Source organism: Pan troglodytes, chromosome 15 (genome assembly GCF_028858775.2).
Source record: "Pan troglodytes isolate AG18354 chromosome 15, NHGRI_mPanTro3-v2.0_pri, whole genome shotgun sequence".
NCBI lineage: Eukaryota > Metazoa > Chordata > Mammalia > Primates > Hominidae > Pan > Pan troglodytes.
In genome coordinates, this window is record NC_072413.2 from 62644935 (window position 1) to 62666052 (window position 21118).

The following is a 21118-nucleotide window of genomic DNA, read 5'->3' on the forward strand; positions in this document are numbered from 1 at the left end:
TGTGTACTAAAAATACAAAAATTAGTTGGGCGTGGTGGCAGGTGCCTGTGATCCCGGCTACTCAGGAGGCTGAGGCAGGAGAATTGCTTGAACCCAGGAGGCGGAGATTGCAGTGAGCCAAGATTGTGCCACTGCACTCCAGCCTGGGCAACAGAGCCAGACTCCATCTCAAAAAAATAAAATAAAATAAAGGTCACTTATCACATGATTCCATTTACATGAAATGTTCAGAATAGGCAAATACATAAAGACAGAAAGTAGATTGATGGTTTACCAGAGACTAAGGGGAGGAGGTAATAGGGAGTAACTATAGTGGGTATGGGGTTTCGTTTTGTGATAACGGATATGCTTTGATATTGGAGAGTGGGGATGGTTGCACAAGACAGTGAATATATTAAAACACATAGGCCAGGTACAGTGGCTCATGCCTGTAATCCCAGCACTTTGGGAGACCAAGGCAGGATGATCGCTTGAGCCCAGGTGTTGGAGACTAACCTAAGTAACAAAAAGTACCAGTCTGTACAAAAAAACACACAAAAAAATTAGCCAGGGGTGGTGGCATGCACCTATAGTCCCAGCTACTCAGGAGGCTGAAGTGGGAGAATCATCTGAGCCTGGGAAGTTGAGGCTGCAGTGAGCCATGATTGCATCACTGCACTACAGCCTGGAAGACAGAGTGAGACCCGGTCTAAACACACACACGCACGCACGCACGCACACACACAGAGAGAAAACATTAAATTGTAAACTTTAAAATGGTGACTTTTATGTTATGTATATTATACCTCAATTTTTAAAATACTGCCTTAAAAATATATTTATCAAGTGAGTGATTCATCACTGAAAAAGATAGAAACTCAGGGAGCTCTGGATCAACTCTGTAATTCTTCCTGGATGTTCCTGCTGGTTACAGTTCATGAAAAAAGATTGCATCTAAAGGTTGCAATGTTGGTACCCCGTGTGAGAAAAGGGTGTAGCTGTGATTTATCTGTGACTGGGTGTTGGTTGCCAGCACTCTGGCTGGATTGTGTCCATCATCCATTTTTATTAACTTCAAGAGAGGAAGTCTGTGTTAGTTCCTTTGTGTTGGCATAAAGGAATACCTGGGACTGTGTTATTTATAAAGAAAAGAGGTAGCTGGGCATGGTGGCTCACACCTGTAATCCCAGCGCTTTGGGAGGCTGAGGCAGGCAGATCACAAGGTCAGGAGTTTAAGACCAGCCCGGGCAATATGGTGAAACCAGTTTCTACTAAAAAATACAAAAATTAGCCAGGCATGGTGGTGGATGCCTGTAGTCCAGCTACTTGGGAGGCTGAGGCAGGAGAATCGCTTGAACCCAGGAGGCGGAAGTTGCAGTGAGCCGAAACCGTGCCACTGCACTCCAGCCTGGGCAATAGAGTGAGACTCCGTCTCAAAAAAAAAAAAAAGAGGTTTCTTTTGGCTCACGGTTTTGCAGGCTGTACAGGAAGCATGATGCTGGCGTCTGCTTCTAGGGAGGGCCTCAAAAAGCTTACAGTCATGGATGGAAGGCAAAGGGGGAGGAGGCCTGTCACATGGTGAGAGAGGGAGCAAGGTGCGGGGCAGGTGCCACATTCTCTTAAACAATCACATCTTCTACAAACTCATAGAGTGAGGACTCATTACCATGGGGAGGGCACCAAGCCATTCATAAGGGATCTGCCCCCATGACCCAAACACCTCCTACTAGGCCCCACCTTCATCACTGGGATCACATTTCAATATGAGATTTGGAGGAGCCAAATATCCAAACCATATCCAAGCCAGAGAGGGAAACTGTGAACCTTTTGTGACAGGCTAACAGAAAAGTTCTGTATTTCAAGGCTAAGTACATCATCTTAATTATATGGTGATGGGGCAGATGGTGAATGCTTGGGTTAGAATTTTGATTTATTTTATCATAGGCTTTGGAAGTTTACATAAGAGGTAAAAGAAAACTTGTTGGTATTCTCTGGGACATGGTGTAGAACAGTCAAGAATCCCTCCCCCCAGGAAAGTGCTGTCTGTGGTTCATACCCTGCTAAGATGGGTGTAGAGCTGGTGCCAGGCACTCCTCTTGTGGATATACTCAGGGGCCCTGTCAGTTTGATTGGACCAGCAACATTTTCAGGGTTTGTCCTTGCAATGCGTCTCTTCCGTGGGTGAATGAGAAGGTGAGGACTGATCTTTACCTCTTATGGAGAAGTAAAGAGATTCTGATAAAAACCTGTTTGGACTAGGGAGCAACCACTTCTGCAGGAGAGACAGTTACATCCAGGGCTGCCCTGATTCTTCACTCCCATCCCCAGGTCTGTGCCAGGGCCTCTCAGAAGACAAGAGTGACCCACAGTTACTTCCATTTTTTTGAGGTTCCTAGTATATTAAAATATGAAGAAATGCCAACACCCCCCCGCAAAAGATGGTGAGAGCTGTGGTGTTTTTTGTTTGTGTGTTTGTTTGTTTGTTTGTTTTGAGACAGAATCTCACTCTGTCACCCAGGCTGGAGTGCAGTAGCGCGATCATGGTTCACTGAAGCCTCAACCTCCTGGGCTCAAGCAATCCTCCCACTTCAGCCTCCCAAGTAGCTGGAACCACAGGTGCATGCTACTGTAGTGTATTTTAAATGTTTACATTTGACAAATTAATACTTCTATCACAGAAAAAAATAGTAAAGGTAATGTGTTTTTGCATGATAATTCCAGGGTACATTTTAAATATTTTACAGTGCTCTACAGGCAGTGAGGAACACAAGTTGAGAGTTCTATCCTGAACATTGCTTCTTTCAGACCTGTCATCTGGAGCTAATGTCAAAAGCCAGAATGTGGGGCCCTTTGTTAATTGTGAGATGAGAGCCCGTGCCCCTCTATACCTTACCCTCACCCCTAAATAGGCCGACAGGCTCCCTTACACCTAACAGCTGCTGCTGTTCTCTTGGGTTGGAGTGAGATGGTGGAGAATCAAAGCTGTGTTTTAGTGCTGAAGCCAGTTCTTATTACAACTTTTCTTTGCAGTTTATAAACAATTTGCTCTTAAGATCTTAGCAGTCTTTCTGAACAATCCAGTATGTTTGTTTGCTGCTGCCCAGCAATGCCTGCATGTTTTTGTGGATTTTATTTTGTTTTTAAATTTTCTTCAAAAGCTGTAGTTTATTATAAGGGCAAAGGCAGCAATTATTGGCTCTCCAAATGCAGTCAATCTGAGTGTCAAGTAGATCCTTATTTCAGTCTTCATGGGTCTTGCTTGTTGACCTTGCTCCTGCAAGGAGTGTCTATGAGCCTGCCTTGGCCCTGGTCCTAGGCCCCTCTCTTTTTCTGTAACCTCAAACCCAGATGGCCATGCCCCTTGATGATTATGGTAGTGGTACCATAAGCCCAAGGATCCACTAAAGGACTCATTTTGAGAAATTTGGCAAAAGAAGTTTGGCTCTATTAGGACATCTTTAAACAAGAGTGAGAGGACATGAGGCATCCTGGATGACTGCCAAGGTCGAGCTGGAGTTCTCTGGAGTGATTTGGGTGCTAAATCCTTGGGTGGGGTCCTGACTATGAACTGTTTCTTTATTTTCCAATTGTAACAGTCTCTGAAGGTAAAACTAGCATCAGCAGTATTAATCGTAATAATAATAGGAAATAGGCTGGGCACAGTGGCTCATGCCTGTAATCCCAGCACTTTGGGAGGCCGAGGCAGGCGGATCACGAGGTCAGGAGATCGAGACCATTCTGGCTAACATGGTGAAACCCCGTATCTACTAAAAAATACAAAAAAATTAGCCGAGTGTGGTGGTAGGTGCCTGTAATCCCAGCTACTCGGGAGGCTGAGGCAGGAGAATGGCGTGAACCCAGGAGGTGGAGCTTGCAGTGAGCCGAGATCGCGCCACGACACTCTAGCCTGGGTGACAGAGCGAGACTCCGTCTCAAAAAAAAAAAAAAAAAAAAAAGGAAATATTTCAGCATACCTATTATGCACCAGGTATTAGTCTAGTCTCATTTAATCTTCACCATGACTCAGTGAGATACAAACTATTCTATTATACCTATATATTTTTAGAGATGAGGTCTCACTATGTTGCCCAAGCCGGAATGCAGTGGCAATTCATAGGCATGATTGTAGTGCACTACGGCCTCAAATTCCTGAGCTCAAGTCACCTTCCTCCCTCAGCCTCTTGCCAAGTCACTGAGAACACAGGTGCATGCCACCACACCCAGCTTTGGGTACTCTTTTTATGTCCATTCCACAGATGAAGAGACCAAGTTTAAAATGGATGACTTGCCTCAAATCACACAGCTATTGAGTAACAGAGCTAGGATTTAAAGCCTGGTTCATCTGACTCCACATTTCAGGAAGTCTTATTTGGGGGGTTCTAGAAATAAGAAGCCTTATTTGGGTTTCTAGAGAAATTTCTTTTTCCAAATCAACTTTATTTTCCCCAGACCATTTTTGTGAACAGAGTTTACTTTATACTCCATGCATCAATGAAAAGAAGGCTCCTACAGTGTGGCATGAATGCCAGTGACAGGAACACCAAAAGCTCTGAACCTCAGGATCAGGGAGACCACAGCCTGCTCCCGGGATTGTCATGAGCCATTTGGCAGGAGGTGGATCTGCACAGTCATGGAGACCAGACTCCTAAGCAGGTCACCTAAGTAAAGTTTCCCTGTACGCTCTCCACAGGGCCTGGGAACTTCAGAATCTTGCCACAGGAGGAAACTTGATGAGTATTCACCCTCTGATGTTGTAGACAAGGAAACTGAGGTCCAAGGAGATTAAGTAAAGTGCACCCTGTCTGCACGTCCAACATGGGTCTCCTGGCTCTCACACCATTTAGAGATGAGCCATTTCCTCAATAACAAAGGCAAGGCCCTGAGAGATAGTGTAATTGACCAAGCTTCTTCAGGACAGGGATGTGGACTCCACTCCCTTGGGGTCCACCAAATGCCTTAGTAACAGTGGCTTGTGGATGGAAGGTGTTATTCAAGCCCTTGATGGATGAATAAATTATATGCACCTGTTTCTCAAAGTTGCCTTAGTGAAAGAATCATTTGGGGCACATGTTAAAGATGAAAGTTCTAGTCTGAATACTAGACTAGAATGAGTCTATTCAGGACCCTGATAGAACAGTATATATATATATATATATATATATATATATATATATATATATATATTTGCAAGCTGTATATATATACACACATATATATGCAAGCTGTATATATATATATATGCAAGCTGTATATATATATATATGCAAGCTGTATATATATATGCAAGCTGTATATATATATATGCAAGCTGTATATATATATATGCAAGCTGTATATATATATATTTGTAAGCTGTATATATATATATATACACACACACACATACACACACACACTATATATATATATCTCCACACACTATATATATATATATATATCCAGTATATATCCAGGCAGGACCCTGATACACTGTTCTCACTCTTGATCCAGATAATCCCTAACCCATTATCACCTCCCTTTCATGAACTGAAAGTAGTTTGTTTTTAGGTTTGGCTCTATTGCAGGGCTGGATCTATTGCGATTCTGAACACTCATTTTAACCATGACCTTCCTTGCCTCCTCTAGGGGGCAGAAATGAACCATTTGTTCATTCTTTGGGGCTGAACTTTGCGACTTTCTCAGACTTTCATAAGAAAACAAATACCCAGAGGAGATCAGAAAGAAAGCAGATCTTATACATGCTTTTCTTACTAGGTTGAAATGCAATTGCAATCTAGACTCCTCTAAGAGACAAAATACTGTTAGGCACTCTGGCGTTGAATTCAAGCTGACCCAAGTTCAAATCCAGAATCAAACAAGGGTTGGAGAATGCCTCCCATCTTTATGATCCTAGCAGGCTATTTAAATTAATGAAGCCTTAGTTTCTTGTTCTATAAAATTCTAATACAGTCAGCTTTCCATATCCACAGTTTCCACATCTGTGGATTCAACCAACCACAGATAGAAAATATTGAAAAAAACCCAACAATAAAAACAACAATACAACAAAAATAATACAGATAAAAACAATATAGTATAACAACCATTTGCATGGAATTTACATTGTATTAATATTTGACATGATAAGTTATCTAGAGATGATTTAAAGTATAGGAAAGTTGGCCAGGCACAGTGTCTCATATCTGTAATAACGGTACTTTGGGAGGCCAAGGCAGGAGGATCGCCTAAGGCCCCAGGAGTTTGAGATCAGCCTCGTAAACATTAGTAAGACCCTGTCTCTATAAGAACTGAAAAAAAAAAAATCAGCCTGGTGCTGTGGTGCACCTGTAGTCTCAGCTACTCAGGAGGCTGAGGCAGGAGGATTGCTTTAGCACAGGAGTTTGAGGCTGCAGTGAGCTATGATCATGACACTGCACTCCAGCCTGGGCGAAGGAGTAAGACTCTGTTACAAACAAACAAAGAAACAAAAAAGTATATGGAAGGATGTGCCTAGGTTATATGCAAATACTATACCATTTTATATCAGAAACTTGAGTATCCGTGGATTTTGGTATCCAAGGGGGTGCTGGAGCCAATCCCAGCAAGATACTGAGTGATGACTATAAATAATACCATCTTAACAGGATGGTTATGAACCTTATACTGCAACTGCTAAGAGAAAAAGTCAGCTGTTATTATTACCACAACTATTACTACTGCTTCCTATAAAGGCATGTGATTATTAACTCTGTTAGGAAGGTAGACTCCACTTTTTTAAATAGTTGGCTAAAGCTCTCTAAAGAGACATTCAGCCCACTCTTTTCTGGGTTCTGTACTAGGATGACATTTCACATCCTGGGAGCCAACAATGTGAATAACACAGAGGCTACATTAGACAGAAGGAAACGTGTTGGTTTCCTTAATAAAATCGAACTCATATTTCCTGAGATTGGCTCTGGCTGGCAGGAGACTCTCCACATGGGAAAAGCGGTTAGATCTCTTGGCTGTGTTTTGCCCTCCAAGGCTCACCTTTCCTGGGAGATTTCTCCCTCGTCTCACTGGTACCACCAATGGGTAAGGAAAGCCACACCTCACTCCACCCCACCTCTGGGGGGACTTCCCCTTCACTACCAACATCACGGAATCTGGCTTTGATTTGATTGAGGGTGGCAGTGAGTTTCTTTACCCAGAGACTTGGGGATTATCTTCTTTTTAGCTTCACCTGGAATAGCTTGCAATGTCGGGATCCTTGTTTCCTAAATTGAGATAATAAGAATGATAATGATAGCAGTGGTTTCCATTTGTTGAGCACGTCTTCTGCGCAACGGCTTGCTCTCATTCCATCTGTACTACAACCCAGTGAATTTGTCCCCATGACGACTGTCATTGTAAAGATGGGGAAACAGAAGCACGAAGAGGAGGTTAGGTCACTTGCTCAAGGCCTCAGGGGTAGTCGGTGAAAGAGTTTAGGACGAGAACCCAGCAGTCTGAACTCACTTGGCTCTGAATGGAGGTGGATAACCACAGACACTGCCTTCCCACCCCTAGAGACACAGAGAGAGCTTCAGTTCCCTGGGTGTGACCCTTTGCTAAGGCACATGGTGGATGAAGAAGGTGTGTACAGCTCCTTTAGGGCAGTCAGCTTGCAAATGTCTGGCCTAGGTGAGAAGAGAGACACCTTTGAGGTCCTCCCACATCAGACAAATCGAGCCCTGCCCCTAAGCACAGATGCTGCTCCCTCTTGTCTTACCTTTTCACCTCCTTATTTATTTACCACTGTGAGGACAACACTCCACAGGGCATGTGAAGACACAGCCCCCGCCCTGGAGCCTCAGAATTTGTCACCGTCACTGGGAGTTGAGGAAATTGCAGTGTTGAGGTTTCTTGCTTCTTCCTCACTGAGAGAGAAAAACCCCAACTGTCAACAAACCTCAAACCCATCGATCAAATGATGCCTGCGGGCAGGAGCTGGGCAGCAGGGTGTATCTGTGGCAAATGAGATCACGAGAGGGCCTGGGCACAGAAAACAAGGTGATAGAAGACAGACGATGAGAAGAGAGGAGGAAGATTGTGCAGAAGGGGAGGAGTGCATGGAAGGGAGGGAGGCCCTTGTGCATGGATTCCCTGGGGAACCAGGCTGCCAGGGCAGAGGGCCAACAGGTGAGGAGGAGAGGAGGGGGCTATAAGTGGGGGGATCTGAAGAAAGAGCTTCTGTGTCCTAAGAGGTGGGGGAAAAAAAAGAGAGAAATAACCCAAAGAAAGTGTTGCAGAGAACCAATAAGATTAGAATGTCAACGATCCAGACCCATGACCCTGGGGACTGTTGTCACACAAGGGTCTGGTGGTGGGTTTGGGGCAGCTGTGGAGGTTGCTGCTGGTCCCAGTTTTGTCCATATAAAGCAATTCGCAGAGAAGGCTGAGTGGAGGAGGAGGAAGCTGAGATAGTAAAGGAAATAATGTTTAAAAGTTTAGCACAAGCTGGGCGCGATGGCTCAAGCCTGAAATCCTAGCGTTTTGAGAGGTTCATGTAGGTGGATTGCTTGAGCCTAGTTCAAGACCAGCCTGGGCAACATGACAAAACTCTGTCTCTATAAAAATACAGAATGTTAGCTGGGTGTGGTGGTTGTGCCTGTAGTCCCAACTACTCGGGAGGCTGAAGTGGGAGGATCACAAGAACCTGGGAAGTCAAGGTTGCAGTGAGCTGAAATCTTGCCACTACACTCCAGCCTGGGCAACAGGAGTGAGACCTTGTCTCAAAAAAAAGAAAAAAAAAAGCTACATTTTACATGGTTTTATTCATATAAAATTCTGGAAAAGGCCAAATTACTGAGATGGACATCAGGTCGGTGAGAGGGTAAGGGGAGCATGACTGACTACACAAAGGTATGAAGAACCTTTTCGGGGTGATGGAATTGTCCTTATCTTAACTGAGGTGATAGTTACGCAATTGTACACATTTGCCAAAACTCATTGAAAGTTACATTTTTTTTTCAGACAGAGTTTCGCTCTTGTTGCCCAGGCTGGCGTGCAACGTCGTGATCTCGGCTCACTGCAACCTCCGCCTCTCAGGTTTGGGAGGCCGAGGTGGGTAGATCACCTGAGGTTGGGAGTTCAAGACCAGCCTGACCAACATGCAGAAACCCTGTCTCTACTAAAAATACAAAATTAGCTGGGCATGGTGGCGCATGCCTGTAATCCCAGCCACTCAGGAGGCTGAGGCAGGAGAATCGCTTTATTAAGTTTTATTTAGTTAGTTTTATTAAGTTAGTTCAGCCTCTTCTTGGATAAAATTTCAGCCAAATCCCTGCCTGGACTGTCACCTCCTCTCTGGGTGTGTCCCCTTCCTGCCTCTCCCGCTCCCAGCCCCACCCTGTGGATAACTCTGGGTGCAGGGCCCTGTGTTGCCCTCTGGTCCTCAGTGGCCTTTACATCTGCTGACATCCACAGTCAGGGGTCTGGCTGGGAGGACCTGGTGGTTTACCCGGCTTGTGGGTCCTGTGCCAGCTTTGCTGGTCCTGTAGATACAAACCGGAACCCCTCCCATGTCCCCAGTGCTTTCCATTTATCTCCGGGCTTCAGCCTGAGGCAGGTCCACAGGCTCTCAGCTCTCAATCACCTGTGCATTCCCTAGGGCCTCCTAGGGACTTCTGGGTTTCTCCCAGCCGCACTCAAGCCAAGGGGAACTGAGGTGGGGCAGTGTGAAAGGGGTGGAACACCTAAGGTCCCTGTCCCAGCTTCAACACACCTTGCTGTTGTCTCTACTTTGCTGGAGCCACTCCAGGTGGACATAAGGACATGCTGGAAGGCGACTGACTGCTCCAGGGCTCCAATCAAAAAGTGGGGCACGGCCGGGTGCGCCTGTAATCCCAGCACTTTGGGAGGCCGAGGCGGGTGGATCACTTGAGGTCAGGAGTTTGAGACCAGCCTGGCCAACATGGTGAAACCCTGTCTCTACTAAAAATACAAAAATTAGCTGGGCGTGATGGCACACGCCTGTAATCCCAGCTACTCAGGAGGCTGAGGCAGGAGAATTGCTTGAACCTGGGAGGCGGAGGTTGCAGTGAGCCGAGATCATGCCACTGCACTCTAGCTGGGGTGACAGAGTGAGCGAGACTCCAACTCAAAAAAAAAAGTGGGGCACACATGGTTTTTTGGAGTGGGGAGGGACAGGGTCTCACTCTGTTACACAGTCTGGAGTGCAGTGGCACAATCATGGCTCACTGCAGCCTCAACTTCTGGGCTCAGGCAATCCTCCAGGCTCAGCCTCCCAAGTAGCTGAGACCACAGGTATAAGCCACCACACCCAGCTAATTTTTTTATTCCTAGTAGAGATGAGGTCTCACTATGTTGCCCAGACTGGTCTTGAACTCCTGGGCTCAAGCAGTCCTCCTACCTTGGCCTCCCAAATTGCTGGGATTACAGGCCTGAGCCACCACAGCTAGCAACATATGTCATTTTTGTCTCTGACATGCTCTTGACCTCTGTGGAGTTTTTCTACTGTTGTACATGCCACCGACAAGGTTTGACAAGGGTGAGAGAGCACTGGCATCTGATGTCCATCCCCACTTACCTGCTTTCAAGCTCCAGAGGGTTCACACTTCCTCTTTCTGTTTTTCAGAGACTTCCTTTCCCTCATATTTTCCCTCTTCCCTGCCCTGTGGATTTTTCTAGAAAGGTATCTACCTTTCTCCTTCCCTAGGACACAAGCCCTGTGGTGCAATGACAGCATATGGCTTACTGATAATGAAAATGGTTTTGAAAGTGGTTCAAAACAGTATCTCCATTACTGTAGGGTTTTAAGAATAAGATAGTCATGTTTTTGTTTTGCCTTTTTTTTTTTCCTTAAGACAGGGTCTTGCTCTGTCGCCCAGGCTGGAATGCAATGGTGCGATCATGGCTCACTGTAGCCTCAACCTCCTGGGCTCAAATAATCCTCCCACCTAGCCTCCTGAGTAGCTGGGACTACAGGCATGTGCCACCATGCCAGGCTAATTTTTCTATTTTTTGTAGAGATGGGGTTTCACCATGTTGCCCAGGCTGGTGTCCAACCCCTGGGCTCAAACAATCCTCCCACCTCGGCCTCTTGAATTGCTGGGATTACAGGTGTGAGCCACCACACCTAGCCAAGGTAATCATTTCTAAATGCCCTTTAAAATAATACAAGTTTTCTAAACTAGAGGAGTTTCATCCATTCAGACATACAACACACATTTGATTATCTTTTCCCCCAAGCCTTTCATCCTTCTGTGTTTCTAATCCACCCAGGCACCACTGTCAGAAATTGGGACCCCTTGTTTTATTTGACTTCTGCCCCCACTCTGTCACTGTACATTCTTCCTCTTTAAATGAGAACAATTTTTATCTCTGCCTTCTCTCCCATGCCCACTGCTACTGCCTTAGTGGAGTCCCTCAGTCTTTCTGGCTTTTGGAATGATTTTCTGATTGACCCCAGAAGTTGCCACTGCTCGTCCTTCTTGCCACTGGTGTGGTTTCCAAACATGTCAGACTGCCGATCCTCTGCTTAAAATCCTCTGTAGGTCCCTGTGCCGGTGTGATGTGGCCCCTGCCCATCTCTGAAGACTCGACTCCTTCTCCTTTACATGCAGCCTCTGCCCCAGCCACACCACATGACTTGCAGGGGCCTAGTGTGCTGTGCTGGTCCACAGCTCTGTGCCTTTGTGCATGCTGTTCCTCCTGTTCCAATGTCCCTCATCACCTTCTTATAATTTGACATACAGCACAGAGATCTCCTTCTCCCTGGGGCCTTTCTGATCCCTCCCAGAAAGAATGCTGTGCTTTGGGTTAGCATGGTCTCAGCTTGCCTCCATTAGGATGCTTGTCACATGGAATTGTGTCACAGTGCTAGGCTGTGAGCTCCTTGGAGCCAGCAATAGGCACTAGTAACCTCAGTTTCCCCAGCATTTAGCACAATGCCTGACTCAAGCCAGCCCATTGAATGAATAATGACAAGCACTAGCCCTGGAGCTAGTCAAGACCTTGAAGGTCACTGGGTTCCAACTTTCCAGAGAGTCTCAGAGAAGTTAAGTGACTCACTCAACCTCACACAGCTAATTGGTGACAAAACTAGACCTGGGCCAGGCACGGTGGCTCACACCTGTAATCCTAGCACTTTGAGAGGTCGAGGTGGAAAGATCCCCAGAGGTCAGGAGTTTGAGACCGGCGTGGCCAACATGGTGAAACCCCATCTCTACTAAAACTACAAGAATTAGCTGGGCGTGGTGGCGAGCGCCTGTAGTCCCAGCTACTTGGGAGACTGAGGCAGGAGAATCACTTGAACCTAGGAGGTGGAGGTTGCAGTGGGCTGAGATAGCACCAGTGCTCTCCAGCCTGGGCAACAGAATGAGGCTCTGTTTCAAAACAAATAGGCTAGGCATGGTGGCTCACGCCTGTAATCCCAGCAGTTTGGGAGGCCGAGGCGTGTGGATCACCTGAGGTTGTGAGTTCGTGACCAGCCTGACCAATATGGAGAAACCCCGTCTCTACTAAAAATACAAAATTAGCCCAGTGTGGTGGCACATGCCTGTAATCCCAGCTATTCAGGAGGCTGAGGCAGGAGAATCACTTGAACCTGGGAGGTGGAGGTTGTGGTGAGCCAAGATTGAGCCATTGCACTCCAGCCTGGGCAACAAGAGCAAAACTCCTTCTTAAAAAACAAAACAAAACAAAACAAACAAACATACAAAAAACCACACACACACACAAACTAGACCTGGTCCTTTGACTCGAAGTGCACAGCTCTTTCTACCACTCTGACCTCTAGACACAAGAGAGGGATGAGGTAGGTAGGGGGAGTGGTGGGGACCCAGGCTGTGGGCAGGGGACGATGAGAAGACACCAGAGGCAGAAACTTAACTCAGAGCTGATTGAACTTATTCTCAAGCTGGAAAATGGGTCAACTCCACAAAGGATTCTTTTTGTCAAACCCTGTTCCTCTCACCTGTGCCATTGGGATGATGCAGTCTATGTCAACAGCAGCTGACACCTGAAGTTACAGTAACAATGGCGTGGAATCAATTTCAATAAAAGCCTCGCTTCTTTTTACTGCTGATTTGTTTGAAGCCCAGACAATTCATCTAGCCTGATTACACGAGCATTCTCACAGAGATTTTATTGCTTTGTTTCCTTTTCTTTTCTTTCCTTTTCTTTTCTTTCTTTTTCTTTCTCTCTCTCTCTCTCTTTTTTTTTTTTTTTTTGACAGAGTCCCACTCTGTCACCCAGACTGGAGTGCAGTGGAGCGATCTAGGCTGACTGCAACCTCCACCTCCCAGGTTCAAGCAATTCTCCTGCCTCAGCCTCCCAAGCAGCCAGGACTACAGGCACGTGCCACCATGCCCAGCTAATTTTTGTATTTTTAGTAGAGACGGGGTTTCGCTATGTTGGCCAGGCTGGTCTTGAACTCCTGACCTCAGGGGATCTATCCACCTTGGCCTCCCAAAGTGTTGGGATTACAGGCGTGAGCCACCACACCCGGCCACTTTGTTTCTTTAAAAACAAAATTTGTATGTTGTGACTTTAAAAGTAGCTGTGCTAAATAAATCCTCATCTCACTCCCTCCTGGAGACTCAGTGTGGGGTGGCAGAAAGAGCACTGGGGTCACACGGACCCAGGGCTGATCTTGGCTCTGAGGCTGGCTAATGGCACAACCGAGGGCAAGTCATTTAACTGCGCTGAGCCTGAGCTTTGCGTTTTTAAGAATGGAGGTCGTGATACTCTTCCCGGTGGTTGTTCTGGAAATGAAGATGGGCCCTAGAGAAGCAGCCAGCAGAGCGGGGAAAGCCTGGTTCTGGAGCCAGAATACCTGGGCACCTGGGTTTGAATTCCACTCCTTGCCAGATGCGTGACCTCAGACAGGTTACAAACCCTCTCTGTGTCGTAGCTTCCTTCACTAGTGTGTGGGGTACTTGGACAATGCCTGGCACATAGTCAACATCACCTTAGTGTAAGCTGGAGAAAACATGCAACATGGTGCCAGGCACTAAACACACACGAGTTCCTTTCTTCTTCCTCTCCCAGAGGAGCCCAATTCTGTGCGTCCCTCTGGTGGATACACAGGACCTTAGCCTAGGCTCTTCAGCCTAACCCTGTAGCAATTTATGATACTTCTGAAGAAATCAAGTCCTCCCTTTTCTCTGTACAGCCAATGATGAGTAAACTCTCACTTGTCACTGTAGTCACCACGTTTTCACTCTCTCTGGCCCCTTAAATGGAGCCACAGTCCTAGCAGGCCTGTGCTTATACCTCCAGCCCTCATGCTTATATCCCAGGAAGCATGAGTGAAAGCCTAGCCCAGGGACAGGGTAGCGTGATCTCCTGCCCGGCTTGACTCACAGTGATTTGTTCAGCTCTGTGGCCTGGGCCCTGGCTCCCGAAGCCTCCCTGGGGCCTGTTTGGACCTGTTCTTTCTCAGGTTCATTAGTCCCAGCTCACTAGCTAGACTCTCAACTCTGCATGCCAGCCCCAGTCACTTTCCCCATTCTGACACGCCCGTTTGCTCTCAGAGGCCCCAGCCCCCAGCCCCCAGCCCTGGAACTGGTAGAGGGAGGCAGCCTGGGCCAGGGGCCAGAGGCCAGACTCTGAATCTAGAAAAGGAGCCAGAGTCTTGTGATGTTGAAAACCAAGACAGCAAAAATCTGTGGGTCCTGCTTCTGTGTCTTATAGAAACCCTTCTGGCTGTAGCAGTTCCAGGCCCAGGATCTGGATCTCAGAAATAAAAGAGACATTATAACTCATCTGGGCTGGCTCTTCCCTTATCTGAAGCAAGAGGCCACACTGTAGCATCCCAGGCAGGGTGTCCTCCAGGCCCTGAGTGAAGTGCCCTGTAATGGAGAACTCACTGCCTTTCCACCCCGCCCACACCATGGCTATACCCATGTCTAGAAATTCGGCTTCTGGAACTCTGACCCAGTGCTAGCTGAGGCAGGAGGATTGCTTGAGCCCAGGAGTTTGAGATCAGCATGGACAACCTAGTGAAATCCTGTCTCTTTTTTTTTTCTTCTTCTTCTTTTTTTGTGAGACAGGGTCTCATTCTGTCGCCCGGGCTAGGGTGCAGTGGCCCGCTCACTACTCACTGCAACCTCCCCTTCCTGGGCTCAAGTGGTCCTATCGCCTCAGCCTCTGGAGTAGCTGGGACCACAGGCATGCACCACCATGCCCAGCTAATTTTTGTATTATTTAGTAGAGATGGGGTTTCGTCATGTTGCCCAGGCTGATCTTGAACTCCTGGGCTCAAGTGATCTGCCTGCCTTGGCCTCCCAAAGTGCTGGAATTACAGGCGTGAGCCTCCGTGCCTGGCCAGGAACTGGATTTTTTTATTTAAAAATTTGTAATTGAGTAACATGTAAATTTAAATTGCCACATGTGTAAAGTACTATCTTGAGTAGAAAAAAAGCCAGCACAGTGGCTCATGCCCGTAATCCCTGCACTTTGTGAGGCTGAGGCAGGAGGATCACCTCAGCTCAGGAGTTTGAGACCAGGCAGGGCAACATAGTGAGACCCTACATCCACCAAAAGAATAGGAGAAATTAGCCGGGTGTGGTAGTATGTGCCTGTAGTCCCAGCTACTCAGGAGGCTGAGGTGGGAGAATCACTTAAGCTGGGGAAGTCGAGGCTTCAGTGAGCTGTGATCTCACCACTGCACTCCAGCCTGGACAACAGAGTAAGGCTCTCAAAATAAATAAATAAATAAAAATAAAGAATAAATTACCAAATGTGGCTAGTGGCTGCCGTATTAGACACCACAGGTTTGGAAGGCGGGGGAGGCTCAAATGGACATGCCCTGTTGGCTCTGCTGACTTCATCCCAAGAGGAAGAAGGCGGCTGGGGGAGGACCAGAGTGGGGCTCCCAGGGCCTAAGGAAGATACTAGAGAGGGAAATGAGCCTGTCTCAGAAGGACACTGCCATATAAGGCTTTGTTCCTGGTGGGAGGAGCCCTCCAGATGTCTGAGGAGAGGGAAGCTGAGGGCCGGGGGCAGGGGGAGGGGGAATGATTTAAGGGCACCCCTAAAGAAGTCCTCCTGAGATTTCTTTTGAGACGGCGTCTCACTCTGTTGCCCAGGCTGGAGTGCAATGGCACGACCTCCTGAGATTTTTACAGGGACCCGTTTCACATAAGAGGTCTGCTTTGGTAGTTGAGGCCTGCAAGGACTGTGGGTCTTGGCAGAGAGAGGAGGCACTGTTATTTTTTCTTCTGAGGCCATGTGAACGGGGCAGGCCGTGTGCATAGTTTCCATGGCATAATCTGACTATAAAGCCCTGTGTGTCTGTGGGGGAGGGACAAGGAGAGGCCCTCGGCCCAGCCTCAGTCAGAGCTGGGCATGGGCCCAGGAGGCACATTCCCTCCCAATTCCTGCAAGGTCCCGAGCCGTGGGCAGGGCAGGGCTGGCCGGAGCTCTGGAAGCTCATTTGGTTGCTGACTAGGGTGAGGGTGTTGGCTTTTCCAGATGCCAGGACATGAGACAAAGGAAAGGTAATCTCCCAAGAACTGGGCCAGGCTGAGGCTCAGGCAGAACACAGGATGTGATTTCACTGGGAGGCACAGCAAAGGCAGGCGAAGGAAGGCCTCCTTGTCTGCACCTGGCTACTGCCTCCTACCTGCAAAACAGAAGCTACCGCCAGGCTGGCCGGGGCCCAGCCCTGAGGAGGAAACTGAACAGGATCATTCGCCTAGAGTGATTGTCAGCGGGTTCACCAAACACCTTTCTCTGCTGGAGAAAGGATGCCTCTAAAGAAAAGAGGCCACTCTGTTAGCCTCTCCAAAACTGCGGCTTCCTGGACAGAAGTCAGGGATGCAGAGCACAGGCTAGTATTTATTAGGCAGCTACTAGGTACCAGGCTCTGTGCTAAACATTTTGCTTTTCTAATTTATTTGGAACAATATAGATTAATAATCATTATGACAGCTAATATTTCTTGAGTGTCTACCAGGGATCTGACATCAATTCCTTTAATCCTCCCAAACCTCCCTATCTATGGGTTCAGAGAAACTATGCCTTATCTGCAATTTTGCTATAAATCACCCAGCCAGCGAATGCCCCAGTGGGGATTTGAACTACACACCCTCTCCTCATAACCACTGATTTTCCTGACAAATCCTGGCTGTAGATTCTGTGACGCCCTATTCCAGGGTCTTTGAAAAAGTTCCTACCGCTCCGAATTACCCATTTTGTCCCAAAGCCCCCACCTCGGCCTGCTTCCCGTTTCTGCCCTGGCTCCTTGGGGCCTCTAAGACTGGAGTCTCAAAGCGGCTCTGTCCCTAGAGGGTGGCTGTCCCTTCGCCTGCTCTGGGTTTGTTATGACGTACTGGTCGGCAGCCCCAGGCCGCAGAGGTTGCCCAAGACAATCATGCTTTTCTGAGAGGCAGGCTGTGCTGCGAGTCTCAGGCCGCAGCCGCACACACAATGCCCTCTGTCTCCGCTGGGGCAGAAAGGCGCATTATTGCGGGTCGGGTGACTCTGGCTCCACTGGCCGTGATGTTTGTGGTCTCCACATCTCCCACGAGGCACCTCCCCACGATGGCAAGCATGGCCAGGGGCTGGGCAGGGAGGGGGCACAGGGGCACTCAGGGCCTGGGTGTCCCTTCCCCTGGAGGTCCCTGCCTCACCTGTCCCTCACCCTCCATCCCCACCTGTAGGTCCTTCCCCTGGGTCCCAGGTCTCCCTCTCCTAAGCCTTTTGAGTGCTAGAATTTATTTATTTACTTGTGACAAGGTCTCACTCTATCGCCCAGGCTGGCGGGCAGTGGCATGATCTCAGCTCACTGCAACCTCTGTCTCCTGGGTTCAAGCGATTCTTGTGCTCAGCCTCCCCAGTAGCTGGGACTACAGGCATGTGCCACCACACTCAGCTAATTTTTGTATTTTTAGTAGAGACAGGGTTTCACCATGTTGGCCAGGCTGGTCTCAAACTCCTGACCTCAAGTGATCCGCCTGCTTTGGCCTCCCAAAGTGCTGGGATTACAGGTGTGAGCCACTGCGCCCGGCCTAGAATTTAAATTCCTCTGGGAAAGCACACAGCACCGTGCCTGGCACAGTATGCCCTCCACAACATGGCTTTCCCTTCTGTTTTCCTCTTCCAGTTTCTCATGTTTGGACTTTCTGCAGGTTGGAGATAATTTTGTCATCAGGAATTTTGACAGAGACCCTGAAAACAGCTGTGTTCTTAATAACAATAACAGCCACAGTTTACTAAGCCCTTAGCATGTGGCTGGCAGTGGGCCAAACCCATGGAATCCTCACAACAGGCCTGGGAGGGCGATGCTCTTCCCAGTCCCACTTTAAGAAACAGAGGCTCCTAGCACTTGAGTGACTTGCCCAGGGCGGTGACGCTGGGTGGTGGAGCTGGATTCAGACTCAGTTCCATGCTCTTGACCGGTGTGCTATCGTGCCTGCGTTACTTTCTCAGGGACGTTCTAACAAGCCACCAACATTGGGTGGCTTAGAACATTTACTGTCCCATAGTATGGGAGGCTTGAAGTCTGAGATCAAGGTGTTGGCAGGGTTAGTTCCTTCCGAGGGCTGTGAAGGAGAATCTGACCCAGGCTGCGGGTACACATTCACATGTTTTATTTCACATAGCCACACACATACATGTTTACACACAGTTGTACACATGTGCTTACACAACCACACATACATGCTCTGACCCAGCTTTGGGCGCTTGCTGGCCATCTTTGCTGCTCCGTGGCTTGCAGATGCATCACCCCATATCTGCCCTTATCTTCATAAGGTGTCCTCCCTATGTGTGTGTCTCTAAGTCTAAATTTCCCCCTAAAATTAGGACATCAATCGTACTGGATCAGGGCCCACCCTAACAACCCCATTTTAACTTGATCATCAGCAAAGACCCTATTTTCAAATAAAGTCACACTCACAGGTACTGGGAGTTAGGACTTCAGTATCTTTTAGGGGGATACAATTCAACCCACAACAGGGCCCTTCCCTGCTTTGTACCTTTGTGGCTTGGGCTTTCTTAGGAGCATTAAAAGGAAGTGGTGCGGCTGGGTGCTGTGGCTCATGCTTGTAATCCCAGCACTTTGGGAGGCTGAGGAAGGCAGATCACAAGGTCGGGAGTTTAAGACCAGCCTAGCCAACATGGCGAAACCCCATCTCCACTAAAAATATAAAAAATTAGCTGGGCGTGGTGGCACGTGCCTGTAATCCCAGCTACTCAGGAGGCGGAGGCAGGAGAATTGCTTGAACCCGAGAGGTGGAGGTTGCAGTGAGCTGAGATCGAGCCACTGTGCTCCAGCCTGGGCAACAGAGCAAGACTCTGTCTCAGAGGAAAAAAAAAAAAAAAAAAAGAAGTGATGCTACCCTCAGCTCCAAGGGCAAGATAAGCCCCTTTCCAGGACTCCTTGCACTTGTTCACACAGTATACACACACACACACACACTCACATGCACTCACACACAGAGGTTCAGTAGCCTGGCAAGAACATCAATGCTCAGGATGGATGCTGAACTGCCACACTAACATCTGCATTCCATGGAGACAGTGGAACATCTGGCCAACATGAGGCATGGAGGGTGCCAGGTGCTCCAGCAGGATGAAGAGGAAACTGCCAGCAGTATAGACACTCGCCTTCCCAGCACAGCAGTTTGCACCAGACCACAAGAAACCCACTCTTAAAATATTCTCCACGTCCCCTCCAATCCCCATACCTTCCCTCTATGCCTGCCCACTCCACCATCCCTTCCCTAGGCCTGGGCCCTCCCCACTCTCTGAGGTGGGAGAGGCTGGGGGCTGTGTCTCTGCAGCTCTAGCGTTTGTGTAGGAGTTACTACTTGTGGAGCATGCAGCACAGAGGGAAACAGCTTGCCAGTGAGACGCAGACACTTCCATCTCCACCTCCAGCTGCACCGAATCAGCTTACATGGTTAATGACTGTTCCTGCTGGGGCTCACCGGACCAGCCCCTACTGTCTGCTGTGGGTGGGTCCAGGAAAGGCCTCCTCCAGGGGTAGCAATGCCGTACCTGGGCTCTGGGCCTGGTGGGTACTTGCCCTGAGGACTTTAGACCCAGGCATGGTGGTGCTCTTCAAGCGACCAGCACCTTGGGCCTTCTCTCCAAGCTCCAGGCCCAGCTGCACTCCAGGCCTGCCCCTGCCTCCTCTCCTCCCCCTGCTCCTGCTCCCACGGCTTTTTGTCTCCTCAGGGGCTCCTCCACCTCTGCAATTGGTTTCTTCCAGGCCAGGCCTCCCAGGCCTCAGGTGCACATCCACACATGCTTTATTTCACATGGTCTCACACATACATGTTCACACACATTCATACACATGTGCCTTACACAACCACACATGCATGCTCATACACACGCACACACACTTTACACAGTCATACACGGTGTTGACACACTCACATGTGTGCTTTACATAGTCACACACTCATTCACACACATGCTGTATAGTCTTACACATGCATATTCACACACACGTGTGTTACACAGTCACACACAGTCACATGCTCACACACACTCACACAGGCCTGCATTCTCGCACATGTGCACACATGCACTTAGGTACTTACATTATTTCTCTAAGTCTGCTTTCTTAGTTGGAACATGAGGATAATTTATTTTCCCATACCCATTTCACAGAGTTGCTAAACTGAAAAAGAGAGTTGAAAGATATCGACTGGCATAAATGAGGCATTTGTTATTATTTATTACAAAATTCAATTTTATTTACATTTAAAAATATGGCCTGGTGCAGTGGCTCACGCCTGTAATCCCAGCACTTTGGGAGGCCGAGGTGGGCGGATCACCTGAGGTCAGGAGTTTGAGACCAGCCTGGCCAACATGGTGAAAGCCTGTCTCTACTAAAAATACAAAACAATCAGCCGGGCATGGTGGTGTGCGCCTCTGTCCTAGCTACTCGGGGGCTGAGACGGGAGAATCGCTTGAACCCGCGAAGCAGAGGTTGCAGTGAGCTGAGATCATACCACTGCACTCCAGCTTGGGTGACAGAGTGGGACTCCGTCTCAAAAAAATAAAAAATAAAATCAATCAATCAATCAATCACACAGTCACATGATTCAAAATTCAAAAGGTAGGGTCAGGCGTGGTGGCACGTGCCTGTAGTCCCAGCTACTCAGGAGGCTGTGGTGGGAGGATTGCTTGAGCCCAGGAGTCTGAGGCTGCAGTG